This window comes from Rhinoderma darwinii, chromosome 4 (assembly GCF_050947455.1).
Source record: "Rhinoderma darwinii isolate aRhiDar2 chromosome 4, aRhiDar2.hap1, whole genome shotgun sequence".
In the NCBI taxonomy this organism is placed as follows: Eukaryota; Metazoa; Chordata; class Amphibia; order Anura; family Rhinodermatidae; genus Rhinoderma; species Rhinoderma darwinii.
In genome coordinates, this window is record NC_134690.1 from 130,781,505 (window position 1) to 130,805,150 (window position 23,646).

Consider the following 23,646-nt stretch of genomic DNA (forward strand, 5'->3'; position numbering starts at 1 on the left):
AAGATCATTGGCTCTTCTGGGTGACATAAAAGCTGACCGTCCTAGAAAGAAATGCCTTCTTGTTCCCACCTGCTAGAGTTTAATTCATGTTGGATGATATTTAAAGGAATAAGACCAACACACACTTACATTTACCAAGTGGGTTAGGCAGCTGCTTCCTAATATGCCACCGGAACAACGGAAGTGGATTGAGCCATGCCTCGTTCAGGTAACCCCAGTCTCACAATGGTGCGCAACTGGAGTCAGAAGTTATTTCCAGGAAGTGAGATGACTGACTTTATTGAACAAAATACTGGTCAGAAGTGGGATTTGAACCTACGCCTCCTTCAGAGACCAGAACACCCAACTAGGGAAGAATTTTCAGCTTGAGTCTGGCGCCTTAGACCCCTCTGCCATTCTGACATCCTGAGTGTTAGGAGAGAAGACTGAAAGGTACATGCAATCACCCCGAATATACAAGTCATTTTTTTATTCAAGTACAAGTTTATTTCTCATCTGTTTGACTTTATTCAACTCTAAGATCATTGGCTCTTCTGGGTGACATAAAAGCTGACCGTCCTAGAAAGAAATGCCTTCTTGTTCCCACCTGCTAGAGTTTAATTCATGTTGGATGATATTTAAAGGAATAAGACCAACACACACTTACATTTACCAAGTGGGTTAGGCAGCTGCTTCCTAATATGCCACCGGAACAACGGAAGTGGATTGAGCCATGCCTCGTTCAGGTAACCCCAGTCTCACAATGGTGCGCAACTGGAGTCAGAAGTTATTTCCAGGAAGTGAGATGACTGACTTTATTGAACAAAATACTTGTCAGAAGTCGGATTTGAACCCACGCCTCCTTTCAGAGACCAGAACATCCAACTAGGGAAGAATTTTCATCTTGAGTCTGGTGCCTTGGACCGCTCAGCCATCCTGACATCCTGAGTATTAGGAGAGAAGACTGAAAGGTACATGCAATCACCCCGAATATACAAGTCATTTTGTTATTCAAGTACAAGTTTATTTCTCATCTGTTTGACTTTATTCAACTCTAAGATCATTGGCTCTTCTGGGTGACATAAAAGCTGACCGTCCTAGAAAGAAATGCCTTCTTGTTCCCACCTGCTAGAGTTTAATTCATGTTGGATGATATTTAAAGGAATAAGACCAACACACACTTACATTTACCAAGTGGGTTAGGCAGCTGCTTCCTAATATGCCACCGGAACAACGGAAGTGGATTGAGCCATGCCTCGTTCAGGTAACCCCAGTCTCACAATGGTGCGCAACTGGAGTCAGAAGTTATTTCCAGGAAATTAGATGACTGACTTTATTGAACAAAACGCTTGTCAGAAGTGGGATTTGAACCCACGCCTCCTTTCAGAGACCAGAACACCCAATTAGGGAAGAATTTTCATCTTGAGTCTGGCGCCTTGGACCGCTCGGCCATCTTGACATCCTGAGTATTAGGAGAGAAGACTGAAACGTACATGCAATCACCCCGAATATACAAGTCATTTTGTTATTCAAGTACAAGTTTATTTCTCATCTGTTTGACTTTATTCAACTCTAAGATCATTGGCTCTTCTGGGTGACATAAAAGCTGACCGTCCTAGAAAGAAATGCCTTCTTGTTCCCACCTGCTAGAGTTTAATTCATGTTGGATGATATTTAAAGGAATAAGACCAACACACACTTACATTTACCAAGTGGGTTAGGCAGCTGCTTCCTAATATGCCACCGGAACAACGGAAGTGGATTGAGCCATGCCTCGTTCAGGTAACCCCAGTCTCACAATGGTGCGCAACTGGAGTCAGAAGTTATTTCCAGGAAGTGAGATGACTGACTTTATTGAACAAAATACTGGTCAGAAGTGGGATTTGAACCTACGCCTCCTTTCAGAGACCAGAACACCCAACTAGGGAAGAATTTTCAGCTTGAGTCTGGCGCCTTAGACCGCTCTGCCATTCTGACATCCTGAGTGTTAGGAGAGAAGACTGAAAGGTACATGCAATCACCCCGAATATACAAGTAATTTTTTTATTCAAGTACAAGTTTATTTCTCATCTGTTTGACTTTATTCAACTCTAAGATCATTGGCTCTTCTGGGTGACATAAAAGCTGACCGTCCTAGAAAGAAATGCCTTCTTGTTCCCACCTGCTAGAGTTTAATTCATGTTGGATGATATTTAAAGGAATAAGACCAACACACACTTACATTTACCAAGTGGGTTAGGCAGCTGCTTCCTAATATGCAACCGGAACAACGGAAGTGGATTGAGCCATGCCTCGTTCAGGTACCCCCAGTCTCACAATGGTGCACAACTGGAGTCAGAAGTTATTTCCAGGAAGTGAGATGACTGACTTTATTGAACAAAATACTTGTCAGAAGTGGGATTTGAACCCACGGCTCCTTTCAGAGACCAGAACACCCAACTAGGGAATAATTTTCATCTTGAGTCTGGCGCCTTGGACCGCTCGGCCATCCTGACATCCTGAGTGTTAGGAGAGAAGACTGAAAGGTAAATGCAATCACCCCGAATATACAAGTCATTTTGTTATTCAAGTACAAGTTTATTTCTCATCTGTTTGACTTTATTCAACTCTAAGATCATTGGCTCTTCTGGGTGACATTAAAGCTGACCGTCCTAGAAAGAAATGCCTTCTTGTTCCCACCTGCTAGAGTTTAATTCATGTTGGATGATATTTAAAGGAATAAGACCAACACACACTTACATTTACCAAGTGGGTTAGGCAGCTGCTTCCTAATATGCCACCGGGACAACGGAAGTGGATTGAGCCATGCCTCGTTCAGGTACCCCCAGTCTCACAATGGTGCACAACTGGAGTCAGAAGTTATTTCCAGGTAGTGAGATGACTGACTTTATTGAACAAAATACTTGTCAGAAGTGGGATTTGAACCCACGCCTCCTTTCAGAGCCCAGAACACCCAACTAGGGAAGAATTTTCATCTTGAGTCTGGTGCCTTAGACCGCTCGGCCATCCTGACATCCTGGGTATTAGGAGAGAAGACTGAAAGGTACATGCAATCACCCCGAATATACAAGTCATTTTGTCATTCAAGTACAAGTTTATTTCTCATCTGCTTGACTTTATTCAACTCTAAGATCATTGGCTCTTCTGAGTGACATAAAAGCTGACTGTCCTAGAAAGAAATGCCTTCTTGTTCCCACCTGCTAGAGTTTAATTCATGTTGGATGATATTTACAGGAATAAGACCAGCACACACTTACATTTACCAAGTGGGTTAGGCAGCTGCTTCCTAAATGTTGGATGATATTTAAAGGAATAAGACCAACACACACTTACATTTACCAAGTGGGTTAGGCAGCTGCTTCCTAATATGCCACCGGAACAACGGAAGTGGATTGAGCCATGCCTCGTTCAGGTAACCCCAGTCTCACAATGGTGCGCAACTGGAGTCAGAAGTTATTTCCAGGAAGTGAGATGACTGACTTTATTGAACAAAATACTTGTCAGAAGTGGGATTTGAACCCACACCTCCTTCCAGAGACCAGAACACCCAATTAGGGAAGAATTTTCATCTTGAGTCTGGCGCCTTGGACCGCTCGGCCATCCTGACATCCTGAGTATTAGGAGAGCAGACTGAAAGGTACATGCAATCACCACGAATATACAAGTCATTTTGTTATTCAAGTACAAGTTTATTTCTCATCTGTTTGACTTTATTCAACTCTAAGATCATTGGCTCTTCTGGGTGACATAAAAGCTGACCGTCCAAGAAAGAAATGCCTTCTTGTTCCCACCTGCTAGAGTTTAATTCATGTTGGATGATATTTAAAGGAATAAGACCAACACACACTTACATTTACCAAGTGGGTTAGGCAGCTGCTTCCTAATATGCCACCGGAACAACGGAAGTGGATTGAGCCATGCCTCGTTCAGGTACCCCCAGTCTCACAATGGTGCGCAACTGGAGTCAGAAGTTATTTCCAGGAAGTGAGATGACTGACTTTATTGAACAAAATACATGTCAGAAGTGGGATTTGAACCCACGCCTCCTTTCAGAGACCAGAACACCCAACTAGGGAAGAATTTTCATCTTGAGTCTGGCGCCTTGGACCGCTCGGCCATCCTGACATCCTGAGTATTAGGAGAGAAGACTGAAAGGTACATGCAATCACCCCGAATATACAAGTCATTTTGTTATTCAAGTACAAGTTTATTTCTCATCTGTTTGACTTTATTCAACTCTAAGATCATTGGCTCTTCTGGGTGACATAAAAGCTGACCGTCCTAGAAAGAAATGCCTTCTTGTTCCCACCTGCTAGAGTTTAATTCATGTTGGATGATATTTAAAGGAATAAGACCAACACACACTTACATTTACCAAGTGGGTTAGGCAGCTGCTTCCTAATATGCCACCGGAACAACGGAAGTGGATTGAGCCATGCCTCGTTCAGGTACCCCCAGTCTCACAATGGTGCGCAACTGGAGTCAGAAGTTATTTCCAGGAAGTGAGATGACTGACTTTATTGAACAAAATACATGTCAGAAGTGGGATTTGAACCCACGCCTCCTTTCAGAGACCAGAACACCCAACTAGGGAAGAATTTTCATCTTGAGTCTGGCGCCTTGGACCGCTCGGCCATCCTGACATCCTGAGTATTAGGAGAGAAGACTGAAAGGTACATGCAATCACCCCGAATATACAAGTCATTTTGTTATTCAAGTACAAGTTTATTTCTCATCTGTTTGACTTTATTCAACTCTAAGATCATTGGCTCTTCTGGGTGACATAAAAGCTGACCGTCCTAGAAAGAAATGCCTTCTTGTTCCCACCTGCTAGAGTTTAATTCATGTTGGATGATATTTAAAGGAATAAGACCAACACACACTTACATTTACCAAGTGGGTTAGGCAGCTGCTTCCTAATATGCCACCGGAACAACGGAAGTGGATTGAGCCATGCCTCGTTCAGGTACCCCCAGTCTCACAATGGTGCGCAACTGGAGTCAGAAGTTATTTCCAGGAAGTGAGATGACTGACTTTATTGAACAAAATACTTGTCAGAAGTGGGATTTGAACCCACGCCTCCTTTCAGAGACCAGAACACACAACTAGGAAAGAATTTTCATCTTGAGTCTGGCGCCTTGGACCGCTCGGCCATCCTGACATCCTGAGTATTAGGAGAGAAGACTGAAAGGTACATGCAATCACCCCGAATATACAAGTCATTTTGTTATTCAAGTACAAGTTTATTTCTCATCTGTTTGACTTTATTCAACTCTAAGATCATTGGCTCTTCTGGGTGACATAAAAGCTGACCGTCCTAGAAAGAAATGCCTTCTTGTTCCCACCTGCTAGAGTTTAATTCATGTTAGATGATATTTAAAGGAATAAGACCAACACACACTTACATTTACCAAGTGGGTTAGGCAGCTGCTTCCTAATATGCCACCGGAACAACGGAAGTGGATTGAGCCATGCCTCGTTCAGGTAACCCCAGTCTCACAATGGTGCACAACTGGAGTCAGAAGTTATTTCCAGGAAGTGAGATGACTGACTTTATTGAACAAAATACTTGTCAGAAGTGGGATTTGAACCCACGCCTCCTTTCAGAGACCAGAACACCCAACTAGGGAAGAATTTTCATCTTGAGTCTGGCGCCTTGGACCGCTCGGCCATCCTGACATCCTGAGTATTAGGAGAGAAGACTGAAAGGTACATGCAATCACCCCGAATATACAAGTCATTTTGTTATTCAAGTACAAGTTTATTTCTCATCTGTTTGACTTTATTCAACTCTAAGATCATTGGCTCTTCTGGGTGACATAAAAGCTGACCGTCCTAGAAAGAAATGCCTTCTTGTTCCCACCTGCTAGAGTTTAATTCATGTTGGATGATATTTAAAGGAATAAGACCAACACACACTTACATTTACCAAGTGGGTTAGGCAGCTGCTTCCTAATATGCAACCAGAACAACGGAAGTGGATAGAGCCATGCCTCGTTCAGGTACCCCCAGTCTCACAATGGTGCACAACTGGAGTCAGAAGTTATTTCCAGGAAGTGAGATGACTGACTTTATTGAACAAAAAACTTGTCAGAAGTGGGATTTGAACCCACGCCTCCTTTCAGAGACCAGAACACCCAATTAGGGAAGAATTTTCATCTTGAGTCCGGTGCCTTGGACCGCTCGGCCATCCTGACATCCTGAGTATTAGGAGAGAAGACTGAAAGGTACATGCAATCACCCCGAATATACAAGTCATTTTGTTATTCAAGTACAAGTTTATTTCTCATCTGTTTGACTTTATTCAACTCTAAGATCATTGGCTCTTCTGGGTGACATAAAAGCTGACCGACCTAGAAAGAAATGCCTTCTTGTTCCCACCTGCTAGAGTTTAATTCATGTTGGATGATATTTAAAGGAATAAGACCAACACACACTTACATTTACCAAGTGGGTTAGGCAGCTGCTTCCTAATATGCCACCGGAACAACGGAAGTGGATTGAGCCATGCCTCGTTCAGGTACCCCCAGTCTCACAATGGTGCGCAACTGGAGTCAGAAGTTATTTCCAGGAAGTGAGATGACTGACTTTATTGAACAAAATACTTGTCAGAAGTGGGATTTGAACCCACACCTCCTTTCAGAGACCAGAACACCCAACTAGGGAAGAATTTTCATCTTGAGTCTGGCTCCTTGGACCGCTCGGCCATCCTGACATCCTGAGTATTAGGAGAGAAGACTGAAAGGTACATGCAATCACCCCGAATATACAAGTCATTTTGTTATTCAAGTACAAGTTTATTTCTCATCTGTTTGACTTTATTCAACTCTAAGATCATTGGCTCTTCTGGGTGACATAAAAGCTGACCGTCCTAGAAAGAAATGCCTTCTTGTTCCCACCTGCTAGAGTTTAATTCATGTTGGATGATATTTAAAGGAATAAGACCAACACACACTTACATTTACCAAGTGGGTTAGGCAGCTGCTTCCTAATATGCAACCGGAACAACGGAAGTGGATTGAGCCATGCCTCGTTCAGGTACCCCCAGTCTCACAATGGTGCACAACTGGAGTCAGAAGTTATTTCCAGGAAGTGAGATGACTGACTTTATTGAACAAAATACTTGTCAGAAGTGGGATTTGAACCCACGCCTCCTTTCAGAGACCAGAACACCCAACTAGGGAAGAATTTTCATCTTGAGTCTGGCACCTTGGACTGCTCGGCCATCCTGACATCCTGAGTATTAGGAGAGAAGACTGAAAGGTACATGCAATCACCCCGAATATACAAGTCATTTTGTTATTCAAGTACAAGTTTATTTCTCATCTGTTTGACTTTATTCAACTCTAAGATCATTGGCTCTTCTGGGTGACATAAAAGCTGACCGTCCTAGAAAGAAATGCCTTCTTGTTCCCACCTGCTAGAGTTTAATTCATGTTGGATGATATTTAAAGGAATAAGACCAACACACACTTACATTTACCAAGTGGGTTAGGCAGCTGCTTCCTAATATGCAACCGGAACAACGGAAGTGGATTGAGCCATGCCTCGTTCAGGTACCCCCAGTCTCACAATGGTGCACAACTGGAGTCAGAAGTTATTTCCAGGAAGTGAGACTGACTTTATTGAACAAAATACTTGTCAGAAGTGGGATTTGAACCCACGCCTCGTTTCAGAGACCAGAACACCCAACTAGGGAAGAATTTTCATCTTGAGTCTGGCACCTTGGACTGCTCGGCCATCCTGACATCCTGAGTATTAGGAGAGAAGACTGAAAGGTACATGCAATCACCCCGAATATACAAGTCATTTTGTTATTCAAGTACAAGTTTATTTCTCATCTGTTTGACTTTATTCAACTCTAAGATCATTGGCTCTTCTGGGTGACATAAAAGCTGACCGTCCTAGAAAGAAATGCCTTCTTGTTCCCACCTGCTAGAGTTTAATTCATGTTAGATGATATTTAAAGGAATAAGACCAACACACACTTACATTTACCAAGTGGGTTAGGCAGCTGCTTCCTAATATGCCACCGGAACAACGGAAGTGGATTGAGCCATGCCTCGTTCAGGTACCCCCAGTCTCACAATGGTGCGCAACTGGAGTCAGAAGTTATTTCCAGGAAGTGAGATGACTGACTTTATTGAACAAAATACTTGTCAGAAGTGGGATTTGAACCCACGCCTCCTTTCAGAGACCAGAACACACAACTAGGGAAGAATTTTCATCTTGAGTCTGGCGCCTTGGACCGCTCGGCCATCCTGACATCCTGAGTATTAGGAGAGAAGACTGAAAGGTACATGCAATCACCCCGAATATACAAGTCATTTTGTTATTCAAGTACAAGTTTATTTCTCATCTGTTTGACTTTATTCAACTCTAAGATCATTGGCTCTTCTGGTTGACATAAAAGCTGACCGTCCTAGAAAGAAATGCCTTCTTGTTCCCACCTGCTAGAGTTTAATTCATGTTGGATGATATTTAAAGGAATAAGACCAACAAACACTTACATTTACCAAGTGGGTTAGGCACCTGCTTCCTAATATGCCACCGGAACAACGGAAGTGGATTGAGCCATGCCTCGTTCAGGTACCCCCAGTCTCACAATGGTGCACAACTGCAGTCAGAAGTTATTTCCAGAAAGTGAGATGACTGACTTTATTGAACAAAATACTTGTCAGAAGTGGGATTTGAACACACGCCTCCTTTCAGAGACCAGAACACCCAACTAGGGAAGAATTTTCATCTTGAGTCTGGCGCCTTGGACCGCTCGGCCATCCTGACATCCTGAGTGTTAGGAGAGAAGACTGAAAGGTAAATGCAATCACCCCGAATATACAAGTCATTTTGTTATTCAAGTACAAGTTTATTTCTCATCTGTTTGACTTTATTCAACTCTAAGATCATTGGCTCTTCTGGGTGACATAAAAGCTGACCGTCCTAGAAAGAAATGCCTTCTTGTTCCCACCTGCTAGAGTTTAATTCATGTTGGATGATATTTAAAGGAATAAGACCAACACACACTTACATTTACCAAGTGGGTTAGGCAGCTGCTTCCTAATATGCCACCGGGACAACGGAAGTGGATTGAGCCATGCCTCGTTCAGGTAACCCCAGTCTCACAATGGTGCGCAACTGGAGTCAGAAGTTATTTCCAGGAAGTGAGATGACTGACTTTATTGAACAAAATACTTGTCAGAAGTGGGATTTGAACCCACGCCTCCATTCAGAGACCAGAACACCCAACTAGGGAAGAATTTTCATCTTGAGTCTGGTGCCTTGGAACGCTCGGCCATCCTGACATCCTGAGTATTAGGAGAGAAGACTGAAAGGTACATGCAATCACCCCGAATATACAAGTCATTTTGTTATTCAAGTACAAGTTTATTTCTCATCTGTTTGACTTTATTCAACTCTAAGATCATTGGCTCCTCTGGGTGACATAAAAGCTGACCATCCTAGAAAGAAATGCCTTCTTGTTCCCACCTGCTAGAGTTTTATTCATGTTGGATGATATTTACAGGAATAAGACCAGCACACACTTACATTTACCAAGTGGGTTTGAAACCACGCCTCCTTTCAGAGACCAGAACACCCAACTAGGGAAGAATTTTCATCTTGAGTCTGGTGCCTTGGAACGATCGGCCATACTGACATCCTGAGTATTAGGAGAGAAGACTGAAAGGTACATGCAATCACCCCGAATATACAAGTCATTTTGTTATTCAAGTACAAGTTTATTTCTCATCTGTTTGACTTTATTCAACTCTAAGATCATTGGCTCTTCTGGGTGACATAAAAGCAGACCGACCTAGAAAGAAATGCCTTCTTGTTCCCACCTGCTAGAGTTTAATTCATGTTGGATGATATTTAAAGGAATAAGACCAACACACACTTACATTTACCAAGTGGGTTAGGCAGCTGCTTCCTAATATGCCACCGGAACAACGGAAGTGGATTGAGCCATGCCTCGTTCAGGTACCCCCAGTCTCACAATGGTGCGCAACTGGAGTCAGAAGTTATTTCCAGGAAGTGAGATGACTGACTTTATTGAACAAAATACTTGTCAGAAGTGGGATTTGAACCCACGCCTCCTTTCAGAGACCAGAACACCCAACTAGGGAAGAATTTTCATCTTGAGTCTGGTGCCTTGGAACGCTCGGCCATCCTGACATCCTGAGTATTAGGAGAGAAGACTGAAAGGTACATGCAATCACCCCGAATATACAAGTCATTTTGTTATTCAAGTACAAGTTTATTTCTCATCTGTTTGACTTTATTCAACTCTAAGATCATTGGCTCTTCTGGGTGACATAAAAGCTGACCGTCCTAGAAAGAAATGCCTTCTTGTTCCCACCTGCTAGAGTTTAATTCATGTTGGATGATATTTAAAGGAATAAGACCAACACACACTTACATTTACCAAGTGGGTTAGGCAGCTGCTTCCTAATATGCCACCGGAACAACGGAAGTGGATTGAGCCATGCCTCGTTCAGGTACCCCCAGTCTCACAATGGTGCGCAACTGGAGTCAGAAGTTATTTCCAGGAAGTGAGATGACTGACTTTATTGAACAAAATCCTTGTCAGAAGTGGGATTTGAACCCACGCCTCCTTTCAGAGACCAGAACACACAACTAGGGAAGAATTTTCATCTTGAGTCTGGCGCCTTGGACCGCTCGGCCATCCTGACATCCTGAGTATTAGGAGAGAAGACTGAAAGGTACATGCAATCACCCCGAATATACAAGTCATTTTGTTATTCAAGTACAAGTTTATTTCTCATCTGTTTGACTTTATTCAACTCTAAGATCATTGGCTCTTCTGGGTGACATAAAAGCTGACCGTCCTAGAAAGAAATGCCTTCTTGTTCCCACCTGCTAGAGTTTAATTCATGTTGGATGATATTTAAAGGAATAAGACCAACACACACTTACATTTACCAAGTGGGTTAGGCAGCTGCTTCCTAATATGCCACCGGGACAACGGAAGTGGATTGAGCCATGCCTCGTTCAGGTAACCCCAGTCTCACAATGGTGCGCAACTGGAGTCAGAAGTTATTTCCAGGAAGTGAGATGACTGACTTTATTGAACAAAATACTTGTCAGAAGTGGGATTTGAACCCACGCCTCCTTTCAGAGACCAGAACACCCAACTAGGGAAGAATTTTCATCTTGAGTCTGGCGCCTTGGACCGCTCGGCCATCCTGACATCCTGAGTGTTAGGAGAGAAGACTGAAAGGTAAATGCAATCACCCCGAATATACAAGTCATTTTGTTATTCAAGTACAAGTTTATTTCTCATCTGTTTGACTTTATTCAACTCTAAGATCATTGGCTCTTCTGGGTGACATAAAAGCTGACCGTCCTAGAAAGAAATGCCTTCTTGTTCCCACCTGCTAGAGTTTAATTCATGTTGGATGATATTTACAGGAATAAGACCAGCACACACTTACATTTACCAAGTGGGTTTGAAACCACGCCTCCTTTCAGAGACCAGAACACCCAACTAGGGAAGAATTTTCATCTTCAGTCTGGTGCCTTGGAACGCTCGGCCATACTGACATCCTGAGTATTAGGAGAGAAGACTGAAAGGTACATGCAATCACCCCGAATATACAAGTCATTTTGTTATTCAAGTACAAGTTTATTTCTCATCTGTTTGACTTTATTCAACTCTAAGATCATTGGCTCTTCTGGGTGACATAAAAGCTGACCGACCTAGAAAGAAATGCCTTCTTGTTCCCACCTGCTAGAGTTTAATTCATGTTGGATGATATTTAAAGGAATAAGACCAACACACACTTACATTTACCAAGTGGGTTAGGCAGCTGCTTCCTAATATGCCACCGGAACAACGGAAGTGGATTGAGCCATGCCTCGTTCAGGTACCCCCAGTCTCACAATGGTGCGCAACTGGAGTCAGAAGTTATTTCCAGGAAGTGAGATGACTGACTTTATTGAACAAAATACTTGTCAGAAGTGGGATTTGAACCCACGCCTCCTTTCAGAGACCAGAACACCCAACTAGGGAAGAATTTTCATCTTGAGTCTGGTGCCTTGGAACGCTCGGCCATCCTGACATCCTGAGTATTAGGAGAGAAGACTGAAAGGTACATGCAATCACCCCGAATATACAAGTCATTTTGTTATTCAAGTACAAGTTTATTTCTCATCTGTTTGACTTTATTCAACTCTAAGATCATTGGCTCTTCTGGGTGACATAAAAGCTGACCGTCCTAGAAAGAAATGCCTTCTTGTTCCCACCTGCTAGAGTTTAATTCATGTTGGATGATATTTAAAGGAATAAGACCAACACACACTTACATTTACCAAGTGGGTTAGGCAGCTGCTTCCTAATATGCCACCGGAACAACGGAAGTGGATTGAGCCATGCCTCGTTCAGGTACCCCCAGTCTCACAATGGTGCGCAACTGGAGTCAGAAGTTATTTCCAGGAAGTGAGATGACTGACTTCATTGAACAAAATCCTTGTCAGAAGTGGGATTTGAACCCACGCCTCCTTTCAGAGACCAGAACACACAACTAGGGAAGAATTTTCATCTTGAGTCTGGCGCCTTGGACCGCTCGGCCATCCTGACATCCTGAGTATTAGGAGAGAAGACTGAAAGGTACATGCAATCACCCCGAATATACAAGTCATTTTGTTATTCAAGTACAAGTTTATTTCTCATCTGTTTGACTTTATTCAACTCTAAGATCATTGGCTCTTCTGGGTGACATAAAAGCTGACCGTCCTAGAAAGAAATGCCTTCTTGTTCCCACCTGCTAGAGTTTAATTCATGTTGGATGATATTTAAAGGAATAAGACCAACACACACTTACATTTACCAAGTGGGTTAGGCAGCTGCTTCCTAATATGCAACCGGAACAACGGAAGTGGATTGAGCCATGCCTCGTTCAGGTACCCCCAGTCTCACAATGGTGCACAACTGGAGTCAGAAGTTATTTCCAGGAAGTGAGATGACTGACTTTATTGAACAAAATACTTGTCAGAAGTGGCATTTGAACCCACGCCTCCTTTCAGAGACCAGAACACCCAACTAGGGAAGAATTTTCATCTTGAGTCTGGCACCTTGGACTGCTCGGCCATCCTGACATCCTGAGTATTAGGAGAGAAGACTGAAAGGTACATGCAATCACCCCGAATATACAAGTCATTTTGTTATTCAAGTACAAGTTTATTTCTCATCTGTTTGACTTTATTCAACTCTAAGATCATTGGCTCTTCTGGGTGACATAAAAGCTGACCGTCCTAGAAAGAAATGCCTTCTTGTTCCCACCTGCTAGAGTTTAATTCATGTTGGATGATATTTAAAGGAATAAGACCAACACACACTTACATTTACCAAGTGGGTTAGGCAGCTGCTTCCTAATATGCAACCGGAACAACGGAAGTGGATTGAGCCATGCCTCGTTCAGGTACCCCCAGTCTCACAATGGTGCACAACTGGAGTCAGAAGTTATTTCCAGGAAGTGAGATGACTGACTTTATTGAACAAAATACTTGTCAGAAGTGGGATTTGAACCCACGCCTCCTTTCAGAGACCAGAACACCCAACTAGGGAAGAATTTTCATCTTGAGTCTGGCACCTTGGACTGCTCGGCCATCCTGACATCCTGAGTATTAGGAGAGAAGACTGAAAGGTACATGCAATCACCCCGAATATACAAGTCATTTTGTTATTCAAGTACAAGTTTATTTCTCATCTGTTTGACTTTATTCAACTCTAAGATCATTGGCTCTTCTGGGTGACATAAAAGCTGACCGTCCTAGAAAGAAATGCCTTCTTGTTCCCACCTGCTAGAGTTTAATTCATGTTGGATGATATTTAAAGGAATAAGACCAACACACACTTACATTTACCAAGTGGGTTAGGCAGCTGCTTCCTAATATGCAACCGGAACAACGGAAGTGGATTGAGCCATGCCTCGTTCAGGTACCCCCAGTCTCACAACGGTGCACAACTGGAGTCAGAAGTTATTTCCAGGAAGTGAGATGACTGACTTTATTGAACAAAATACTTGTCAGAAGTGGCATTTGAACCCACGCCTCCTTTCAGAGACCAGAACACCCAACTAGGGAAGAATTTTCATCTTGAGTCTGGCACCTTGGACTGCTCGGCCATCCTGACATCCTGAGTATTAGGAGAGAAGACTGAAAGGTACATGCAATCACCCCGAATATACAAGTCATTTTGTTATTCAAGTACAAGTTTATTTCTCATCTGTTTGACTTTATTCAACTCTAAGATCATTGGCTCTTCTGGGTGACATAAAAGCTGACCGTCCTAGAAAGAAATGCCTTCTTGTTCCCACCTGCTAGAGTTTAATTCATGTTGGATGATATTTAAAGGAATAAGACCAACACACACTTACATTTACCAAGTGGGTTAGGCAGCTGCTTCCTAATATGCAACCGGAACAACGGAAGTGGATTGAGCCATGCCTCGTTCAGGTACCCCCAGTCTCACAATGGTGCACAACTGGAGTCAGAAGTTATTTCCAGGAAGTGAGATGACTGACTTTATTGAACAAAATACTTGTCAGAAGTGGGATTTGAACCCACGCCTCCTTTCAGAGACCAGAACACCCAACTAGGGAAGAATTTTCATCTTGAGTCTGGCACCTTGGACTGCTCGGCCATCCTGACATCCTGAGTATTAGGGGAGAAGACTGAAAGGTACATGCAATCACCCCGAATATACAGGTCATTTTGTTATTCAAGTACAAGTTTATTTCTCATCTGTTTGACTTTATTCAACTCTAAGATCATTGGCTCTTCTGGGTGACATAAAAGCTGACCGTCCTAGAAAGAAATGCCTTCTTGTTCCCACCTGCTAGAGTTTAATTCATGTTGGATGATATTTAAAGGAATAAGACCAACACACACTTACATTTACCAAGTGGGTTAGGCAGCTGCTTCCTAATATGCCACCGGGACAACGGAAGTGGATTGAGCCATGCCTCGTTCAGGTAACCCCAGTCTCACAATGGTGCGCAACTGGAGTCAGAAGTTATTTCCAGGAAGTGAGATGACTGACTTTATTGAACAAAATACTTGTCAGAAGTGGGATTTGAACCCACGCCTCCTTTCAGAGACCAGAACACCCAACTAGGGAAGAATTTTCATCTTGAGTCTGGCGCCTTGGACCGCTCGGCCATCCTGACATCCTGAGTGTTAGGAGAGAAGACTGAAAGGTAAATGCAATCACCCCGAATATACAAGTCATTTTGTTATTCAAGTACAAGTTTATTTCTCATCTGTTTGACTTTATTCAACTCTAAGATCATTGGCTCTTCTGGGTGACATAAAAGCTGACCGTCCTAGAAAGAAATGCCTTCTTGTTCCCACCTGCTAGAGTTTAATTCATGTTGGATGATATTTACAGGAATAAGACCAGCACACACTTACATTTACCAAGTGGGTTAGGCAGCTGCTTCCTAATATGCCACCGGAACAACGGAAGTGGATTGAGCCATGCCTCGTTCAGGTAACCCCAGTCTCACAATGGTGCACAACTGGAGTCAGAAGTTATTTACAGGAAGTGAGATGACTGACTTTATTGAACAAAATACATGTCAGAAGTGAGATTTGAACCCACGCCTCCTTTCAGAGACCAGAACACCCAACTAGGGAAGAATTTTCATCTTGAGTCTGGCGCCTTGGACCGCTCGGCCATCCTGACATCCTGAGTATTAGGAGAGAAGACTGAAAGGTACATGCAATCACCCCGAATATACAAGTCATTTTGTTATTCAAGTACAAGTTTATTTCTCATCTGTTTGACTTTATTCAACTCTAAGATCATTGGCTCTTCTGGGTGACATAAAAGCTGACCGTCCTAGAAAGAAATGCCTTCTTGTTCCCACCTGCTAGAGTTTAATTCATGTTGGATGATATTTACAGGAATAAGACCAGCACACACTTACATTTACCAAGTGGGTTAGGCAGCTGCTTCCTAATATGCCACCGGAACAACGGAAGTGGATTGAGCCATGCCTCGTTCAGGTAACCCCAGTCTCACAATGGTGCACAACTGGAGTCAGAAGTTATTTACAGGAAGTGAGATGACTGACTTTATTGAACAAAATACATGTCAGAAGTGAGATTTGAACCCACGCCTCCTTTCAGAGACCAGAACACCCAACTAGGGAAGAATTTTCATCTTGAGTCTGGCGCCTTGGACCGCTCGGCCATCCTGACATCCTGAGTATTAGGAGAGAAGACTGAAAGGTACATGCAATCACCCCGAATATACAAGTCATTTTGTTATTCAAGTACAAGTTTATTTCTCATCTGTTTGACTTTATTCAACTCTAAGATCATTGGCTCTTCTGGGTGACATAAAAGCTGACCGTCCTAGAAAGAAATGCCTTCTTGTTCCCACCTGCTAGAGTTTAATTCATGTTGGATGATATTTAAAGGAATAAGACCAACACACACTTATATTTACCAAGTGGGTTAGGCAGCTGCTTCCTAATATGCAACCGGAACAACGGAAGTGGATTGAGCCATGCCTCGTTCAGGTACCCCCAGTCTCACAATGGTGCACAACTGGAGTCAGAAGTTATTTCCAGGAAGTGAGATGACTGACTTTATTGAACAAAATACTTGTCAGAAGTGGGATTTGAACCCACGCCTCCTTTCAGAGACCAGAACACCCAACTAGGGAAGAATTTTCATCTTGAGTCTGGCACCTTGGACTGCTCGGCCATCCTGACATCCTGAGTATTAGGAGAGAAGACTGAAAGGTACATGCAATCACCCCGAATATACAAGTCATTTTGTTATTCAAGTACAAGTTTATTTCTCATCTGTTTGACTTTATTCAACTCTAAGATCATTGGCTCTTCTGGGTGACATAAAAGCTGACCGTCCTAGAAAGAAATGCCTTCTTGTTCCCACCTGCTAGAGTTTAATTCATGTTGGATGATATTTAAAGGAATAAGACCAACACACACTTACATTTACCAAGTGGGTTAGGCAGCTGCTTCCTAATATGCAACCGGAACAACGGAAGTGGATTGAGCCATGCCTCGTTCAGGTACCCCCAGTCTCACAACGGTGCACAACTGGAGTCAGAAGTTATTTCCAGGAAGTGAGATGACTGACTTTATTGAACAAAATACTTGTCAGAAGTGGCATTTGAACCCACGCCTCCTTTCAGAGACCAGAACACCCAACTAGGGAAGAATTTTCATCTTGAGTCTGGCACCTTGGACTGCTCGGCCATCCTGACATCCTGAGTATTAGGAGAGAAGACTGAAAGGTACATGCAATCACCCCGAATATACAAGTCATTTTGTTATTCAAGTACAAGTTTATTTCTCATCTGTTTGACTTTATTCAACTCTAAGATCATTGGCTCTTCTGGGTGACATAAAAGCTGACCGTCCTAGAAAGAAATGCCTTCTTGTTCCCACCTGCTAGAGTTTAATTCATGTTGGATGATATTTAAAGGAATAAGACCAACACACACTTACATTTACCAAGTGGGTTAGGCAGCTGCTTCCTAATATGCAACCGGAACAACGGAAGTGGATTGAGCCATGCCTCGTTCAGGTACCCCCAGTCTCACAATGGTGCACAACTGGAGTCAGAAGTTATTTCCAGGAAGTGAGATGACTGACTTTATTGAACAAAATACTTGTCAGAAGTGGGATTTGAACCCACGCCTCCTTTCAGAGACCAGAACACCCAACTAGGGAAGAATTTTCATCTTGAGTCTGGCACCTTGGACTGCTCGGCCATCCTGACATCCTGAGTATTAGGGGAGAAGACTGAAAGGTACATGCAATCACCCCGAATATACAAGTCATTTTGTTATTCAAGTACAAGTTTATTTCTCATCTGTTTGACTTTATTCAACTCTAAGATCATTGGCTCTTCTGGGTGACATAAAAGCTGACCGTCCTAGAAAGAAATGCCTTCTTGTTCCCACCTGCTAGAGTTTAATTCATGTTAGATGATATTTAAAGGAATAAGACCAACACACACTTACATTTACCAAGTGGGTTAGGCAGCTGCTTCCTAATATGCCACCGGAACAACGGAAGTGGATTGAGCCATGCCTCGTTCAGGTAACCCCAGTCTCACAATGGTGCGCAACTGGAGTCAGAAGTTATTTCCAGGAAGTGAGATGACTGACTTTATTGAACAAAATACTTGTCAGAAGTGGGATTTGAACCCACGCCTCCTTCCAGAGACCAGAACACCCAATTAGGGAAGAATTTTCATCTTGAGTCTGGCGCCTTGGACCGCTCGGCCATCCTGACATCCTGAGTATTAGGAGAGAAGACTGGAAGGTACATGCAATCACCCCGAATATACAAGTCATTTTGTTATTCAAGTACAAGTTTATTTCTCATCTGTTTGACTTTATTCAACTCTAAGATCATTGGCTCTTCTGGGTGACATAAAAGCTGACCGTCCTAGAAAGAAATGCCTTCTTGTTCCCACCTGCTAGAGTTTAATTCATGTTGGATGATATTTAAAGGAATAAGACCAACACACACTTACATTTACCAAGTGGGTTAGGCAGCTGCTTCCTAATATGCCACCGGAACAACGGAAGTGGATTGAGCCATGCCTCGTTCAGGTAACCCCAGTCTCACAATGGTGCGCAACTGGAGTCAGAAGTTATTTCCAGAAAGTGAGATGACTGACTTTATTGAACAAAATACTTGTCAGAAGTGGGATTTGAACCCACGCCTCCTTTCAGAGACCAGAACACCCAACTAGGGAAGAATTTTCATCTTGAGTCTGGCACCTTGGACTGCTCGGCCATCCTGACATCCTGAGTATTAGGGGAGAAGACTGAAAGGTACATGCAATCACCCCGAATATACAGGTCATTTTGTTATTCAAGTACAAGTTTATTTCTCATCTGTTTGACTTTATTCAACTCTAAGATCATTGGCTCTTCTGGGTGACATAAAAGCTGACCGTCCTAGAAAGAAATGCCTTCTTGTTCCCACCTGCTAGAGTTTAATTCATGTTGGATGATATTTAAAGGAATAAGACCAACACACACTTACATTTACCAAGTGGGTTAGGCAGCTGCTTCCTAATATGCCACCGGGACAACGGAAGTGGATTGAGCCATGCCTCGTTCAGGTAACCCCAGTCTCACAATGGTGCGCAACTGGAGTCAGAAGTTATTTCCAGGAAGTGAGATGACTGACTTTATTGAACAAAATACTTGTCAGAAGTGGGATTTGAACCCACGCCTCCTTTCAGAGACCAGAACACCCAACTAGGGAAGAATTTTCATCTTGAGTCTGGCGCCTTGGACCGCTCGGCCATCCTGACATCCTGAGTGTTAGGAGAGAAGACTGAAAGGTAAATGCAATCACCCCGAATATACAAGTCATTTTGTTATTCAAGTACAAGTTTATTTCTCATCTGTTTGACTTTATTCAACTCTAAGATCATTGGCTCTTCTGGGTGACATAAAAGCTGACCGTCCTAGAAAGAAATGCCTTCTTGTTCCCACCTGCTAGAGTTTAATTCATGTTGGATGATATTTACAGGAATAAGACCAGCACACACTTACATTTACCAAGTGGGTTAGGCAGCTGCTTCCTAATATGCCACCGGAACAACGGAAGTGGATTGAGCCATGCCTCGTTCAGGTAACCCCAGTCTCACAATGGTGCACAACTGGAGTCAGAAGTTATTTACAGGAAGTGAGATGACTGACTTTATTGAACAAAATACATGTCAGAAGTGAGATTTGAACCCACGCCTCCTTTCAGAGACCAGAACACCCAACTAGGGAAGAATTTTCATCTTGAGTCTGGCGCCTTGGACCGCTCGGCCATCCTGACATCCTGAGTATTAGGAGAGAAGACTGAAAGGTACATGCAATCACCCCGAATATACAAGTCATTTTGTTATTCAAGTACAAGTTTATTTCTCATCTGTTTGACTTTATTCAACTCTAAGATCATTGGCTCTTCTGGGTGACATAAAAGCTGACCGTCCTAGAAAGAAATGCCTTCTTGTTCCCACCTGCTAGAGTTTAATTCATGTTGGATGATATTTACAGGAATAAGACCAGCACACACTTACATTTACCAAGTGGGTTAGGCAGCTGCTTCCTAATATGCCACCGGAACAACGGAAGTGGATTGAGCCATGCCTCGTTCAGGTAACCCCAGTCTCACAATGGTGCACAACTGGAGTCAGAAGTTATTTACAGGAAGTGAGATGACTGACTTTATTGAACAAAATACATGTCAGAAGTGAGATTTGAACCCACGCCTCCTTTCAGAGACCAGAACACCCAACTAGGGAAGAATTTTCATCTTGAGTCTGGCGCCTTGGACCGCTCGGCCATCCTGACATCCTGAGTATTAGGAGAGAAGACTGAAAGGTACATGCAATCACCCCGAATATACAAGTCATTTTGTTATTCAAGTACAAGTTTATTTCTCATCTGTTTGACTTTATTCAACTCTAAGATCATTGGCTCTTCTGGGTGACATAAAAGCTGACCGTCCTAGAAAGAAATGCCTTCTTGTTCCCACCTGCTAGAGTTTAATTCATGTTGGATGATATTTAAAGGAATAAGACCAACACACACTTACATTTACCAAGTGGGTTAGGCAGCTGCTTCCTAATATGCAACCGGAACAACGGAAGTGGATTGAGCCATGCCTCGTTCAGGTACCCCCAGTCTCACAATGGTGCACAACTGGAGTCAGAAGTTATTTCCAGGAAGTGAGATGACTGACTTTATTGAACAAAATACTTGTCAGAAGTGGGATTTGAACCCACGCCTCCTTTCAGAGACCAGAACACCCAACTAGGGAAGAATTTTCATCTTGAGTCTGGCACCTTGGACTGCTCGGCCATCCTGACATCCTGAGTATTAGGAGAGAAGACTGAAAGGTACATGCAATCACCCCGAATATACAAGTCATTTTGTTATTCAAGTACAAGTTTATTTCTCATCTGTTTGACTTTATTCAACTCTAAGATCATTGGCTCTTCTGGGTGACATAAAAGCTGACCGTCCTAGAAAGAAATGCCTTCTTGTTCCCACCTGCTAGAGTTTAATTCATGTTGGATGATATTTAAAGGAATAAGACCAACACACACTTACATTTACCAAGTGGGTTAGGCAGCTGCTTCCTAATATGCAACCGGAACAACGGAAGTGGATTGAGCCATGCCTCGTTCAGGTACCCCCAGTCTCACAACGGTGCACAACTGGAGTCAGAAGTTATTTCCAGGAAGTGAGATGACTGACTTTATTGAACAAAATACTTGTCAGAAGTGGCATTTGAACCCACGCCTCCTTTCAGAGACCAGAACACCCAACTAGGGAAGAATTTTCATCTTGAGTCTGGCACCTTGGACTGCTCGGCCATCCTGACATCCTGAGTATTAGGAGAGAAGACTGAAAGGTACATGCAATCACCCCGAATATACAAGTCATTTTGTTATTCAAGTACAAGTTTATTTCTCATCTGTTTGACTTTATTCAACTCTAAGATCATTGGCTCTTCTGGGTGACATAAAAGCTGACCGTCCTAGAAAGAAATGCCTTCTTGTTCCCACCTGCTAGAGTTTAATTCATGTTGGATGATATTTAAAGGAATAAGACCAACACACACTTACATTTACCAAGTGGGTTAGGCAGCTGCTTCCTAATATGCAACCGGAACAACGGAAGTGGATTGAGCCATGCCTCGTTCAGGTACCCCCAGTCTCACAATGGTGCACAACTGGAGTCAGAAGTTATTTCCAGGAAGTGAGATGACTGACTTTATTGAACAAAATACTTGTCAGAAGTGGGATTTGAACCCACGCCTCCTTTCAGAGACCAGAACACCCAACTAGGGAAGAATTTTCATCTTGAGTCTGGCACCTTGGACTGCTCGGCCATCCTGACATCCTGAGTATTAGGGGAGAAGACTGAAAGGTACATGCAATCACCCCGAATATACAAGTCATTTTGTTATTCAAGTACAAGTTTATTTCTCATCTGTTTGACTTTATTCAACTCTAAGATCATTGGCTCTTCTGGGTGACATAAAAGCTGACCGTCCTAGAAAGAAATGCCTTCTTGTTCCCACCTGCTAGAGTTTAATTCATGTTAGATGATATTTAAAGGAATAAGACCAACACACACTTACATTTACCAAGTGGGTTAGGCAGCTGCTTCCTAATATGCCACCGGAACAACGGAAGTGGATTGAGCCATGCCTCGTTCAGGTAACCCCAGTCTCACAATGGTGCGCAACTGGAGTCAGAAGTTATTTCCAGGAAGTGAGATGACTGACTTTATTGAACAAAATACTTGTCAGAAGTGGGATTTGAACCCACGCCTCCTTCCAGAGACCAGAACACCCAATTAGGGAAGAATTTTCATCTTGAGTCTGGCGCCTTGGACCGCTCGGCCATCCTGACATCCTGAGTATTAGGAGAGAAGACTGAAAGGTACATGCAATCACCCCGAATATACAAGTCATTTTGTTATTCAAGTACAAGTTTATTTCTCATCTGTTTGACTTTATTCAACTCTAAGATCATTGGCTCTTCTGGGTGACATAAAAGCTGACCGTCCTAGAAAGAAATGCCTTCTTGTTCCCACCTGCTAGAGTTTAATTCATGTTGGATGATATTTAAAGGAATAAGACCAACACACACTTACATTTACCAAGTGGGTTAGGCAGCTGCTTCCTAATATGCCACCGGAACAACGGAAGTGGATTGAGCCATGCCTCGTTCAGGTAACCCCAGTCTCACAATGGTGCGCAACTGGAGTCAGAAGTTATTTCCAGAAAGTGAGATGACTGACTTTATTGAACAAAATACTTGTCAGAAGTGGGATTTGAACCCACGCCTCCTTTCAGAGACCAGAACACCCAACTAGGGAAGAATTTTCATCTTGAGTCTGGCGACTTGGACCGCTCGGCCATCCTGACATCCTGAGTATTAGGAGAGCAGACTGAAAGGTACATGCAATCACCACGAATATACAAGTCATTTTGTTATTTAAGTACAAGTTTATTTCTCATCTGTTTGACTTTATTCAACTCTAAGATCATTGGCTCTTCTGGGTGACATAAAAGCTGACCGTCCTAGAAAGAAATGCCTTCTTGTTCCCACCTGCTAGAGTTTAATTCATGTTGGATGATATTTAAAGGAATAAGACCAACACACACTTACATTTACCAAGTGGGTTAGGCACCTGCTTCCTAATATGCCACCGGAACAACGGAAGTGGATTGAGCCATGCCTCGTTCAGGTACCCCCAGTCTCACAATGGTGCACAACTGGATTCATAAGTTATTTCCAGGAAGTGAGATGACTGACTTTATTGAACAAAATACTTGTCAGAAGTGGGATTTGAACCCACGGCTCCTTTCAGAGACCAGAACACCCAACTAGGGAAGAATTTTCATCTTGAGTCTGGCGCCTTGGACCGCTCGGCCATCCTGACATCCTGAGTATTAGGAGAGAAGACTGAAAGGTACATGCAATCACCCCGAATATACAAGTCATTTTGTTATTCAAGTACAAGTTTATTTCTCATCTGTTTGACTTTATTCAACTCTAAGATCATTGGCTCTTCTGGGTGACATAAAAGCTGACCGACCTAGAAAGAAATGCCTTCTTGTTCCCACCTGCTAG

The 23,646-nt window shown here is 42.9% G+C and overlaps 36 non-coding genes across 36 annotated transcripts; all 36 read right to left on the bottom strand.

Moving 5' to 3' along the window:
* Positions 1–1,329: 1,329 nt before the first annotated feature.
* Positions 1,330–1,438, bottom strand: TRNAL-CAA (transfer RNA leucine (anticodon CAA)). Its single transcript has 2 exons — positions 1,401–1,438; positions 1,330–1,375 (listed from the first exon to the last, which is right to left on the bottom strand). It is a non-coding gene; the product is annotated as a tRNA-Leu (tRNA).
* A 927-nt stretch (positions 1,439–2,365) lies between these two features.
* Positions 2,366–2,474, bottom strand: TRNAL-CAA (transfer RNA leucine (anticodon CAA)). Its single transcript has 2 exons — positions 2,437–2,474; positions 2,366–2,411 (listed from the first exon to the last, which is right to left on the bottom strand). It is a non-coding gene; the product is annotated as a tRNA-Leu (tRNA).
* Positions 2,475–2,883: 409 nt separating this feature from the next.
* TRNAL-CAA (transfer RNA leucine (anticodon CAA)) lies at positions 2,884–2,992 on the bottom strand. The gene is made up of 2 exons: positions 2,955–2,992; positions 2,884–2,929 (listed from the first exon to the last, which is right to left on the bottom strand). It is a non-coding gene; the product is annotated as a tRNA-Leu (tRNA).
* A 485-nt stretch (positions 2,993–3,477) lies between these two features.
* On the bottom strand, positions 3,478–3,586 carry TRNAL-CAA (transfer RNA leucine (anticodon CAA)). The gene is made up of 2 exons: positions 3,549–3,586; positions 3,478–3,523 (listed from the first exon to the last, which is right to left on the bottom strand). It is a non-coding gene; the product is annotated as a tRNA-Leu (tRNA).
* Positions 3,587–3,995: 409 nt separating this feature from the next.
* Positions 3,996–4,104, bottom strand: TRNAL-CAA (transfer RNA leucine (anticodon CAA)). The gene is made up of 2 exons: positions 4,067–4,104; positions 3,996–4,041 (listed from the first exon to the last, which is right to left on the bottom strand). It is a non-coding gene; the product is annotated as a tRNA-Leu (tRNA).
* A 409-nt stretch (positions 4,105–4,513) lies between these two features.
* On the bottom strand, positions 4,514–4,622 carry TRNAL-CAA (transfer RNA leucine (anticodon CAA)). The gene is made up of 2 exons: positions 4,585–4,622; positions 4,514–4,559 (listed from the first exon to the last, which is right to left on the bottom strand). It is a non-coding gene; the product is annotated as a tRNA-Leu (tRNA).
* Positions 4,623–5,031: 409 nt separating this feature from the next.
* TRNAL-CAA (transfer RNA leucine (anticodon CAA)) lies at positions 5,032–5,140 on the bottom strand. The gene is made up of 2 exons: positions 5,103–5,140; positions 5,032–5,077 (listed from the first exon to the last, which is right to left on the bottom strand). It is a non-coding gene; the product is annotated as a tRNA-Leu (tRNA).
* A 409-nt stretch (positions 5,141–5,549) lies between these two features.
* On the bottom strand, positions 5,550–5,658 carry TRNAL-CAA (transfer RNA leucine (anticodon CAA)). Its single transcript has 2 exons — positions 5,621–5,658; positions 5,550–5,595 (listed from the first exon to the last, which is right to left on the bottom strand). It is a non-coding gene; the product is annotated as a tRNA-Leu (tRNA).
* A 409-nt stretch (positions 5,659–6,067) lies between these two features.
* TRNAL-CAA (transfer RNA leucine (anticodon CAA)) lies at positions 6,068–6,176 on the bottom strand. Its single transcript has 2 exons — positions 6,139–6,176; positions 6,068–6,113 (listed from the first exon to the last, which is right to left on the bottom strand). It is a non-coding gene; the product is annotated as a tRNA-Leu (tRNA).
* A 409-nt stretch (positions 6,177–6,585) lies between these two features.
* Positions 6,586–6,694, bottom strand: TRNAL-CAA (transfer RNA leucine (anticodon CAA)). Its single transcript has 2 exons — positions 6,657–6,694; positions 6,586–6,631 (listed from the first exon to the last, which is right to left on the bottom strand). It is a non-coding gene; the product is annotated as a tRNA-Leu (tRNA).
* Positions 6,695–7,103: 409 nt separating this feature from the next.
* On the bottom strand, positions 7,104–7,212 carry TRNAL-CAA (transfer RNA leucine (anticodon CAA)). The gene is made up of 2 exons: positions 7,175–7,212; positions 7,104–7,149 (listed from the first exon to the last, which is right to left on the bottom strand). It is a non-coding gene; the product is annotated as a tRNA-Leu (tRNA).
* A 924-nt stretch (positions 7,213–8,136) lies between these two features.
* Positions 8,137–8,245, bottom strand: TRNAL-CAA (transfer RNA leucine (anticodon CAA)). Its single transcript has 2 exons — positions 8,208–8,245; positions 8,137–8,182 (listed from the first exon to the last, which is right to left on the bottom strand). It is a non-coding gene; the product is annotated as a tRNA-Leu (tRNA).
* A 409-nt stretch (positions 8,246–8,654) lies between these two features.
* Positions 8,655–8,763, bottom strand: TRNAL-CAA (transfer RNA leucine (anticodon CAA)). Its single transcript has 2 exons — positions 8,726–8,763; positions 8,655–8,700 (listed from the first exon to the last, which is right to left on the bottom strand). It is a non-coding gene; the product is annotated as a tRNA-Leu (tRNA).
* A 409-nt stretch (positions 8,764–9,172) lies between these two features.
* On the bottom strand, positions 9,173–9,281 carry TRNAL-CAA (transfer RNA leucine (anticodon CAA)). Its single transcript has 2 exons — positions 9,244–9,281; positions 9,173–9,218 (listed from the first exon to the last, which is right to left on the bottom strand). It is a non-coding gene; the product is annotated as a tRNA-Leu (tRNA).
* A 762-nt stretch (positions 9,282–10,043) lies between these two features.
* Positions 10,044–10,152, bottom strand: TRNAL-CAA (transfer RNA leucine (anticodon CAA)). The gene is made up of 2 exons: positions 10,115–10,152; positions 10,044–10,089 (listed from the first exon to the last, which is right to left on the bottom strand). It is a non-coding gene; the product is annotated as a tRNA-Leu (tRNA).
* Positions 10,153–10,561: 409 nt separating this feature from the next.
* Positions 10,562–10,670, bottom strand: TRNAL-CAA (transfer RNA leucine (anticodon CAA)). Its single transcript has 2 exons — positions 10,633–10,670; positions 10,562–10,607 (listed from the first exon to the last, which is right to left on the bottom strand). It is a non-coding gene; the product is annotated as a tRNA-Leu (tRNA).
* Positions 10,671–11,079: 409 nt separating this feature from the next.
* On the bottom strand, positions 11,080–11,188 carry TRNAL-CAA (transfer RNA leucine (anticodon CAA)). The gene is made up of 2 exons: positions 11,151–11,188; positions 11,080–11,125 (listed from the first exon to the last, which is right to left on the bottom strand). It is a non-coding gene; the product is annotated as a tRNA-Leu (tRNA).
* Positions 11,189–11,950: 762 nt separating this feature from the next.
* On the bottom strand, positions 11,951–12,059 carry TRNAL-CAA (transfer RNA leucine (anticodon CAA)). Its single transcript has 2 exons — positions 12,022–12,059; positions 11,951–11,996 (listed from the first exon to the last, which is right to left on the bottom strand). It is a non-coding gene; the product is annotated as a tRNA-Leu (tRNA).
* A 409-nt stretch (positions 12,060–12,468) lies between these two features.
* TRNAL-CAA (transfer RNA leucine (anticodon CAA)) lies at positions 12,469–12,577 on the bottom strand. Its single transcript has 2 exons — positions 12,540–12,577; positions 12,469–12,514 (listed from the first exon to the last, which is right to left on the bottom strand). It is a non-coding gene; the product is annotated as a tRNA-Leu (tRNA).
* Positions 12,578–13,504: 927 nt separating this feature from the next.
* Positions 13,505–13,613, bottom strand: TRNAL-CAA (transfer RNA leucine (anticodon CAA)). Its single transcript has 2 exons — positions 13,576–13,613; positions 13,505–13,550 (listed from the first exon to the last, which is right to left on the bottom strand). It is a non-coding gene; the product is annotated as a tRNA-Leu (tRNA).
* A 927-nt stretch (positions 13,614–14,540) lies between these two features.
* Positions 14,541–14,649, bottom strand: TRNAL-CAA (transfer RNA leucine (anticodon CAA)). Its single transcript has 2 exons — positions 14,612–14,649; positions 14,541–14,586 (listed from the first exon to the last, which is right to left on the bottom strand). It is a non-coding gene; the product is annotated as a tRNA-Leu (tRNA).
* Positions 14,650–15,058: 409 nt separating this feature from the next.
* On the bottom strand, positions 15,059–15,167 carry TRNAL-CAA (transfer RNA leucine (anticodon CAA)). Its single transcript has 2 exons — positions 15,130–15,167; positions 15,059–15,104 (listed from the first exon to the last, which is right to left on the bottom strand). It is a non-coding gene; the product is annotated as a tRNA-Leu (tRNA).
* Positions 15,168–15,576: 409 nt separating this feature from the next.
* TRNAL-CAA (transfer RNA leucine (anticodon CAA)) lies at positions 15,577–15,685 on the bottom strand. The gene is made up of 2 exons: positions 15,648–15,685; positions 15,577–15,622 (listed from the first exon to the last, which is right to left on the bottom strand). It is a non-coding gene; the product is annotated as a tRNA-Leu (tRNA).
* A 409-nt stretch (positions 15,686–16,094) lies between these two features.
* TRNAL-CAA (transfer RNA leucine (anticodon CAA)) lies at positions 16,095–16,203 on the bottom strand. The gene is made up of 2 exons: positions 16,166–16,203; positions 16,095–16,140 (listed from the first exon to the last, which is right to left on the bottom strand). It is a non-coding gene; the product is annotated as a tRNA-Leu (tRNA).
* A 409-nt stretch (positions 16,204–16,612) lies between these two features.
* Positions 16,613–16,721, bottom strand: TRNAL-CAA (transfer RNA leucine (anticodon CAA)). The gene is made up of 2 exons: positions 16,684–16,721; positions 16,613–16,658 (listed from the first exon to the last, which is right to left on the bottom strand). It is a non-coding gene; the product is annotated as a tRNA-Leu (tRNA).
* Positions 16,722–17,648: 927 nt separating this feature from the next.
* Positions 17,649–17,757, bottom strand: TRNAL-CAA (transfer RNA leucine (anticodon CAA)). Its single transcript has 2 exons — positions 17,720–17,757; positions 17,649–17,694 (listed from the first exon to the last, which is right to left on the bottom strand). It is a non-coding gene; the product is annotated as a tRNA-Leu (tRNA).
* A 409-nt stretch (positions 17,758–18,166) lies between these two features.
* TRNAL-CAA (transfer RNA leucine (anticodon CAA)) lies at positions 18,167–18,275 on the bottom strand. Its single transcript has 2 exons — positions 18,238–18,275; positions 18,167–18,212 (listed from the first exon to the last, which is right to left on the bottom strand). It is a non-coding gene; the product is annotated as a tRNA-Leu (tRNA).
* Positions 18,276–18,684: 409 nt separating this feature from the next.
* Positions 18,685–18,793, bottom strand: TRNAL-CAA (transfer RNA leucine (anticodon CAA)). Its single transcript has 2 exons — positions 18,756–18,793; positions 18,685–18,730 (listed from the first exon to the last, which is right to left on the bottom strand). It is a non-coding gene; the product is annotated as a tRNA-Leu (tRNA).
* A 409-nt stretch (positions 18,794–19,202) lies between these two features.
* TRNAL-CAA (transfer RNA leucine (anticodon CAA)) lies at positions 19,203–19,311 on the bottom strand. Its single transcript has 2 exons — positions 19,274–19,311; positions 19,203–19,248 (listed from the first exon to the last, which is right to left on the bottom strand). It is a non-coding gene; the product is annotated as a tRNA-Leu (tRNA).
* Positions 19,312–19,720: 409 nt separating this feature from the next.
* Positions 19,721–19,829, bottom strand: TRNAL-CAA (transfer RNA leucine (anticodon CAA)). The gene is made up of 2 exons: positions 19,792–19,829; positions 19,721–19,766 (listed from the first exon to the last, which is right to left on the bottom strand). It is a non-coding gene; the product is annotated as a tRNA-Leu (tRNA).
* Positions 19,830–20,238: 409 nt separating this feature from the next.
* On the bottom strand, positions 20,239–20,347 carry TRNAL-CAA (transfer RNA leucine (anticodon CAA)). Its single transcript has 2 exons — positions 20,310–20,347; positions 20,239–20,284 (listed from the first exon to the last, which is right to left on the bottom strand). It is a non-coding gene; the product is annotated as a tRNA-Leu (tRNA).
* Positions 20,348–20,756: 409 nt separating this feature from the next.
* TRNAL-CAA (transfer RNA leucine (anticodon CAA)) lies at positions 20,757–20,865 on the bottom strand. The gene is made up of 2 exons: positions 20,828–20,865; positions 20,757–20,802 (listed from the first exon to the last, which is right to left on the bottom strand). It is a non-coding gene; the product is annotated as a tRNA-Leu (tRNA).
* Positions 20,866–21,792: 927 nt separating this feature from the next.
* On the bottom strand, positions 21,793–21,901 carry TRNAL-CAA (transfer RNA leucine (anticodon CAA)). The gene is made up of 2 exons: positions 21,864–21,901; positions 21,793–21,838 (listed from the first exon to the last, which is right to left on the bottom strand). It is a non-coding gene; the product is annotated as a tRNA-Leu (tRNA).
* Positions 21,902–22,310: 409 nt separating this feature from the next.
* Positions 22,311–22,419, bottom strand: TRNAL-CAA (transfer RNA leucine (anticodon CAA)). The gene is made up of 2 exons: positions 22,382–22,419; positions 22,311–22,356 (listed from the first exon to the last, which is right to left on the bottom strand). It is a non-coding gene; the product is annotated as a tRNA-Leu (tRNA).
* A 409-nt stretch (positions 22,420–22,828) lies between these two features.
* TRNAL-CAA (transfer RNA leucine (anticodon CAA)) lies at positions 22,829–22,937 on the bottom strand. Its single transcript has 2 exons — positions 22,900–22,937; positions 22,829–22,874 (listed from the first exon to the last, which is right to left on the bottom strand). It is a non-coding gene; the product is annotated as a tRNA-Leu (tRNA).
* Positions 22,938–23,346: 409 nt separating this feature from the next.
* On the bottom strand, positions 23,347–23,455 carry TRNAL-CAA (transfer RNA leucine (anticodon CAA)). The gene is made up of 2 exons: positions 23,418–23,455; positions 23,347–23,392 (listed from the first exon to the last, which is right to left on the bottom strand). It is a non-coding gene; the product is annotated as a tRNA-Leu (tRNA).
* Between the last annotated feature and the right edge of the window lie 191 nt (positions 23,456–23,646).